The sequence below is a fragment of the Hylaeus anthracinus genome, unplaced genomic scaffold (assembly GCF_026225885.1).
Source record: "Hylaeus anthracinus isolate JK02 unplaced genomic scaffold, UHH_iyHylAnth1.0_haploid 27338, whole genome shotgun sequence".
Taxonomy (NCBI): domain Eukaryota; kingdom Metazoa; phylum Arthropoda; class Insecta; order Hymenoptera; family Colletidae; genus Hylaeus; species Hylaeus anthracinus.
Window position 1 is genome coordinate 1 of NW_026535145.1, and position 8,240 is coordinate 8,240.

At 38.7% G+C, this 8,240-nt stretch overlaps 1 long non-coding RNA gene across 1 annotated transcript; it reads left to right on the forward strand.

The window, feature by feature from the left end:
• Positions 1-256: 256 nt before the first annotated feature.
• Positions 257-7,223, forward strand: LOC128893320 (uncharacterized). Its single transcript, XR_008461301.1, has 3 exons — positions 257-2,515; positions 2,587-2,853; positions 6,884-7,223. It is a non-coding gene; the product is annotated as an uncharacterized LOC128893320 (long non-coding RNA).
• The last annotated feature ends 1,017 nt before the right edge of the window (positions 7,224-8,240 follow it).

Below are 8,240 nucleotides of genomic sequence, written 5' to 3' on the forward strand. Positions count from 1 at the left end.
AATTTCGGAATTCTGGCCGATTTGGCATTTTGGTATCAGGAGCACATAATGTGCGAAGAGGTGGCACGAGGAATACCAGGTACGTATCGAAATTCTGAGGAAATTTTACATTTTAGTATCAGGAGAACATGATACTCAAAGAAGTAGCATAACTACGGCACATGGCACGTGAACTTTTAATTAAATATCGATACTTACCTTTTTGTATCAGTAGGACGTAATTTACGAGTAGGTATCGTAATTTTTATTTTCTGCTCGGTACTTACCTCTTTTATCAGAAGAACGTAATTTACGAGTAGGTATCGTAATTTTTATTTTCTGCTCGGTACTTACCTCTTTTATCAGAAGAACGTAATGTGCGAGTAGGTATCATAATTTTTATTTTCTGCTCGATACTTACCTCTTGTATCAGAAGAACGTAATGTGCGAGTTGGCATCATAATTTTTATTTTCTGCTCGATACTTACCTCTTGTATCAGGAGAACGTAATGTGCGAGTTGGCATCATAATTTTTATTTTTTACTTGAAACTTACCTTTTGTATGAGGAGATCACGATGAACGAGGAGGTGGCACTAATGAAATTTGGCTCGTATTTTACTTCTGATATTATAAGAACATGATATTCGAAGAGTTGGAATAAGTTTTAATTCTAGCTCGAAACGTACCTTTTGTATCAAAGTCACATGGACAAAGAAGAAGTGTACCAGGGAAAGAAGGGAAATGAGGGGTACTTGCGGAAGGTATTCTGAATTGTTAGTTACACACATCAAAAGTAATATTTTACCGCAACGGAACATTAATTTATAATATTATCTTATTAAATTAACAAAATAATAACATTATTCACTATTACAAGTTCCCTATTCATTAAACATCTCATTATAAATCATTAATACATGTAATATTATACTTTCGTAAATCATCACGTATGTATTTAGGTTAATGTAAATTATGAAAGAAATAAATGACTTACGAAAATAAACTTGTAGTATGAATAATTTTTACTGATAGAATCACTTTCAACCTTTTTCAGGTCAGGAGCCCAATAGCTTCCTCAGATAAATGCGTATCACGCTTATTATTAGGTTTGCATGGTAGTGGATTGTATTTGGATGGCGTCTGTGGGCAAATCGAGAGACGATACGATTTCTCAAGATGGCCAACCGCAATGCACCGCGTTAGATTTCGCGAGTCGATATACTCTCGGGTTCGAAAGGTCGACCGCCGTATACGGACACGCGCTGGCACCGAGTCATTTTCGCCAACGATATCCTCTGGTAATTCTGTCCCTATCTCCTGCTTTTTATCTACCGCAAAGCTCACGGTTTAACGAGACTCCCACACGCGTCACGCCACGATTGGAGCACTCTATCGATTCTCGCAAGACAATTTCGGTCAAAATGGCACTGATATTGGAATTCTACGACCCAACCATTCGAGGGATCCTGTTGAAATTGGTACACGATGTAGGTAACGCGAAATCATGTGTAATTTAAGACATCGTTTAGGCGGGGTCCAATTTATTTAAAAAATACAGGACATTGAACTTTACAATTTTTGCCTAGCCTGTCCCGAAATTGACATACGAAACAAACGATGCTCCATCTCGAAACCGATGATTGTGTTCGGATAGCCCAGTCCCCAATCGGTCGAACATGGCTCGCACAAGAGAAGGAATTTGCAATATATCTGCAACGACGTTCTTATAATTTCGTCAGCAAATAATTTCATCTCAACCTCGGGCGTACTTGACCGAATTACCAGGGTCTCCTTTACTACGGAAGCGGGCGCCCTCGAAGAAAGAACTTCCTCTTCTGCCGACCAATTCGACCTTTGCCCGTTCACCGACTATACGATTCGCGAAATCAGAACCTCTGCCCCAAGGTCGAAAAAAAAAAAACGAAAAATATTCCTGAAAATATCCGCGATATATTCTTTGAAAGATTTCATGCACGTTGCGACCAAGACTTAGGGACCCATTTAAGCCACTGCAATGGGAAACGATTATATTGGCGAAAATGACTCGGTGATCCACTGCAAGGTGTCTCGAACGTCTTGCGGAACGTCCAGCGAGGCTAACTATTGTATCAAATATCGACTTCGCGATCGTTCGAACAGACCTCGGAGCGAGTTTCGATCGCCAACGTGCTCTCGAACAATGATTCACGGGGCCCAGAACGACCATAGATCTTGCATTCGGCGTTTCTTATTAAGGCAACCAAGCCAAGGCTCCGAGCGCTCGAGCCAATTACCGCGGAGTCGCTCGTTTCGAGTAACAGACCGCTCGAACACCTACGTCTCTCCAATCTATCCACGTCTTGGCGAAATGTCGGAACCGAAATAGAAAAATTCCTACGTAATTGAGACTCTTCGAGAGACAAATGAAGAGTTGGGAAAAGACAGTGAACGACCGAGGATCTTCGCATGCACGATTAGATACGACTTTACGTCGCGTCGTCTCGAACGTATAGAAAGACAGCGAATAAAAGAAGAGGACAGAGCGAAAACACCAGGGTATGTCAGTGAGACAATTTAATGCAACGATGGAACTTTTTAAGATTGTAAATCTTTTTATTTTCGAATAGCCGAAATTTGTATCCCGTTATATGGTAGAAAAATGCTGTGAGGCAATGAAATGGATGAGTAGTAATAGAATAAATATGTCTCGTTACACAGCTTGAAAAGAACAGCAAATAAAGAAGAGGACGCACAATGTGATATTTCAGCGATCAAGCGGGACAAAACTAATATGGTCCAATATTTCGGACCCTGTTAGGTCGTCCACACACGAAGCTGCTCAAAAGAAACGTAATTGATTGTTGACTGAAGTCACAAGCTGTAGTTACGTATCGGTTAGTAATTATTTTGAACATTTTTAGAGAAAGTATCTACCGCTGTCCGTGCGGTGTAATATTACAGCGAAGTCATATTCTCGGTCATTGCTTGAACAAATATTGTTAATAATTAATGTAACTATTGTCAGAAATTAATTTTTAGTTATTCCAGCTAACAGATATAACGACGTAGAAAAATTTCTCACGATTACTGTGTTCACTCAATACTTATTCTAAACTGTGATTCTTATTAATATTTCATCGAAGACTGAATGTTACTATATGCATTGTAAATATTCGATTGATTCGGAGATGTACATATTTAATGCATTTTAAAGTTCCAGATTATTATACCAATGTTTTTCGAGAAATTTATATTTCCGAACATGAAAAGTTGAGAATAAAATTTAAATATGTAATCGTGAGATATTTTTCTATATTTTAATATCTATTGATTGGAACAATTAAAACTTAATATCTCCAACGTAATTAAACATTTGTGATACATACAGTATCATTCAGTGTTCGATTAAATATTAATAACGATAACGGTTCAGAATAAGTACTCATTCGAGACATTAATCGTGAGAAATTTGTCAATACTTTAATATCTCTTGAATGAACCAACTAAATATTAATTTCTGACAATAGTTAAATTAATTATTAACAATACTTACTATTTAAACAATGATGAGGAATATGATTATGCTGTGGTATTAATGTTTCGTAAATTCTTTTGTGGATGGATCCAACGAGCCTTCGAATCGACATGTCACATGTCTCGCGGTTGTTGTTCGCCCTTCCCCTTCTCTACTTCGAGGGGCACAAGCGAGTCGCGCCCCTCGGCCGACACAGGTATTAGAGGGCTGAGAAATCATTCGTCGTTGATCTTCGTTCGATATGGATCTCGCGATCGCGCGTCCGCGTCTCGCGTCCCTCCTATTTGTAGTTTCCCTTAGTTTCGTAGTTTGGTATTGGTTGTGGGTATCTTAGTTTGGTTTGGTTAGTTTTAAGGCATGCGTGTACGAGTGTCTTTCCTCTGCCAAATAATTATTAATCATTTGTTCAATTATTTTGTTTGTTCGTAAGTCCATTATGGGCTCGTAACATCGTGCTCCACTTCGGTCACTATTGCTTCATGTGATAAGTGTAGTGACCAACCAAGTGACTGGCCGAGATCGGTTGCCATTCTCTAGTGGGTCTGATTTGAGAGAAGGTCAATCGACGCCTCCGAGGAATCTTCTACTCTCTGTACTCGTCAGGCGAAGTCCAGGCTCCCGGCGCAGCGCAGTTCAAAAGAACCGTAAGACGGTGCAAGTCGTGTCCTGGACTCCTGACATTGTGCAGAGAGTAGAACTCCGTTTCGGTCTCTACGACCGTCAGACATACCTGGTGTCGCCAGGGCAGGGCAACCCGACGCGGTGCTACCTACGTCGTACACTGTCAGGTCGGGACCTGGGCCCTCGGCAGCAGGTATGCAGGGAGTAGAGTACTGGCGGAGACGTTGATCGTCTTTCTCTCGAATCAGACCCACCAGAGGAAACGGGACTAACTCTGTAAGTCCAGTTTCATGGTCGCGTCGTGTCGCGATTTAGCTTCACTCCTCTTAGTGCAAATAATTATTTGGCGGAGTCAGACTTGGACTTTGGAAATCAAAGGGACTTTGTCTTCTTTGATTTCCACGGTTTCGTACTTAGTATTCAGCTCGTTGCTCTACGTACAGTATGCATCTACGTATGTGTACTCTATGTAGAGGGAGATCGAAGGAACTTTGATTCCTTCTATCTCCGGGTCACCAGTCGCAGCAACCTCCACGTGGTGAGACCTGGTAATCGGTATTATTCGTGACGAACAATCCTTCGTCGCGAATAATATCGAGAGCTAATGGCTGCGAACTGATAATAAGATCTTTAGATATGTAATATGTTGTAATGTGAATGTTGAATGAATGTTAATTGTAATGTATTATAATGCGAATGTTGGATGAATGTTAATATTTAAAACCACTAGGTATGTTTATACGTTTTATAGTTGTCAGTTATGTTTGCGTTAGTAATTTATTGCCAATGACAGGAAAACAGGAGGGGTCGCTATACATTATACCAAAAGGCAACACTCCATTCGCTACACTGCATATAGACCACTTGTTTCCAGGCACGCGAACATCTCACAATAAAAAAAAGTACATCTTCGTGGTAGTTGACGGATTTACAAAATATATAAAACATATAAACATACCTAGTGGTTTTAAATATTAACATTCATCCAACATTCACGTTATGATACATTACAATTGACATTCATTCAACATTCGCATTACTACATATTACAGATATAAAAAGTGTAAGGTGTAAAGTGCAAAGTGAAAAAGTGCAAAGTGAAAAAGTGTAAAGTGAAATTAGATTTAGATTAGCAGGGACAATATCAAGGATCTGTAGCTGCTATTAGTGGTCCGTAGTGGGGATGGTTCCTGTGCATTTATCGTATAAAAATTTGTGCGTATAAGGATATTTTCTTGTCGTAACAAAAAAATGTTCCGTTACAATTGGGTCTTGGAGCGTCATAAAACAACGAAGAGGTTTTCTGAGAAAAAAGATGTCCTGTCGCGGAAAACCATTAAGTATGGTACAGCAGATGACGGTTCTCGATCAGTTAGTTTAGTTAGTTAGATTTTCAATCTCTCCAACTCTTCCGTGTACGCGAAGTCTGTACATTTTTATTATTAAATTTTGTTGTCGTAAAACTTTTACCATCATATTCCTGACATTTTTCTAATTAAAATGAGACCAAACACGATATAATTCGGACGATATTTACCATTCATCTTGTTTTAGTTAGTGTTCTGCGATATCGACAAGCAGAGAATATACGATCATGTAAACACTGCTCGGCGATCGAACTTCTTGTGGTGGGAACGATTTCGAGAAGATCATTTATGAGAGAAAAATTTGTGCATTTGTGGAGACTTTATCGTAGTTTGTTATTCCAATACTTGATTATCCGAATACTATTCGAGTTGTTAACATTCTATTCGAATTGAGAAGGATTCAAGTACCATTCGAATATCTATCGAACACTTCCTCGTTCGAATAATAATTCGAATACGGAACGAAATCGAAATGTCCCAGCGCTACTCTCGAGCCAGGGGCTCGCGAGTGCACGAAAGTGGGTCGAAAAAGGTTGTTGAGCAATTATCCAGCCGACCTTTTGCATTTCAGATGACTGCGAACTCGGAGACTATCAGTATGTTCGCAGCCTTCGACGATCGCAGACGGCGCGGAGTGTACCGCGACCCATTTAACGCGTGATTCACATTTCTGCGACCCTGTCGAGACTGTTCCAAACATTCAATTACGCTTCATCGTTGTCGAGTTCGATATGGAGACTCCATTAGACGTCACCAAACTATTAGATTATTTTAATTTTCATTTAAACGATGGATGTATAGGTACACTCCCTTACGGTACCACCCCCTAAACACTTTATTTACCGGGAGCCTATTTATAAGCATTATAATTCTAGTATTTAGTTATTCGAATTTATTTACTGTGTTGATGATTGTTTTGCAATGTTCTATTTACAATGTTCAGTGTTTGGGAACAGGCTTGGCTTTCAATGTACCTAGTAACAGTATGGAGGAATTATTGTCAGTCTAGATTGACATATGCTACTGTATAAAATTCTTACTTTTAATTAAAGACTGTTTCTAAATTGCTCGGTAGATAAAGTGTTAAGTCATAACATCCATGTACTTATAATGGAATATTGTTTATCTTCCATTCGATTAATCCTTTGCACTCGAGGCCTTTCTTTGTTATTTACCAGCAACTCGAAATGCTTTCTTAGCATTCTACATTCTACGTTCTATATTGAATGTTAAGCTTCGATTGACTTCGAAGATGTCATTTTATTGACACTTCTAGTTCCGAAGAAATTAAACCTAAAGAAACATTATTGCTGGTAGATTTGGTACGTGAAACCTAGAGGTGACTGAGACTCACCTCTCGAGTGCAAAGGGTTAATAATTTTATCAATAATTTTCTTCCAGGCAAGAATTTCGCCCATCTTTTGCATCGGGACGCTAAGTTCGCAGTGCAGGCACGGCAATGTTCGAGTATTGATTTTCAGCGAGTTGGATGTACCAAAGGATGTATCAGAATGTCATCGATTACGTACCAGCACGGAAGATCTCGCCGCATCCGTCGCAGCGGCTGGCGAATTGGGCGTCGTAGCAGTTGCCGCAGTAGATCTTGTCCACCTTGCTACCGAACTGTTTGTCCACCAAGGACACTCTGCACCTGTTGCAGAGGAAGCAGGCCTCGTGCCAGTGCTTGTCCTTGTACGACAGATCCTGCGAACAACGTGTTTCTCTTATCAGTACTTGCCCCTTGACTTGTACTCGAGCCACAAAATAATTCAATAAAGAATTTGTTCAGAATGAATCTTCAGATTTCTATTTATTTAATAAAACGTATAAATCTCCCGAAAATTATACGTATAGTATAATATTCTAATGTAACACAGCATTGGAGTAAATTTTGAAAGGAAAGTCGTTTGGTAATTCGGTATTTAAGAGGTTAACGTCTCTGTTACCCGAGACGGTTTCCGTCTAATTCATTAAGGGGTTAGTCGCAGTCAGGAAGAGGAAAAACGACATTTCTTTGTGATTTTTTTTTAGTTATTAAATAATAATTTGCATAAGTAACAATTAAGTATATTATAAAGCATGTTTTAAAGAACTAAAAAACATTTTTTTTTGTTTTAAGAAACGTTTAATTTATATATCGTCATTAGAGCCGATGACCTAGACGATGATTTTAAAACATAGGTTTGCGGTGGGCAAGATTTCTCTACATTGGTTTACCTGAAAACAAAAGTAAAGGTAGATTTGGAGAATATATTAGTCTAGCGGGTCCCTCAACGAAGGATTTTGGAAAAAATTAATTTAAAACAAAATGGCGTACATTTGAAGTTGATTTTAAATTTGTTCGCTAAAGTTAAGCGATTCGATACAGGATAAAAAAGACGGTATACGAGAAAATAAAAAATCCTTCGATCAGGGACCCGTTAGTCTAATATATTTTCTAAATCTACCTTTAGTTTTGTTTTCAGGTGCACCAGTTTGAAGAAATCTTGCTCACCGCAAACCAAATGGCCACCCATGCAATCGCCTGTTACGACGAAATGAATTAACTTTTTTTTTTTTTTGAGACAAAAATTTGTTCATAGTTCTTTAAGATATATTTCGTCATATATTTAAATTTCATTAATAAACATTATTATTTAATACCTTAAAAAAAACACATAAGAAACTGTCCGTTTCCATTTTCTTGACTGCGACTAACCCCTTAAGCGAGCGTGCGCATTGAAATCGCGCGCGTTTCCATTTCTGGATCGATTATAAT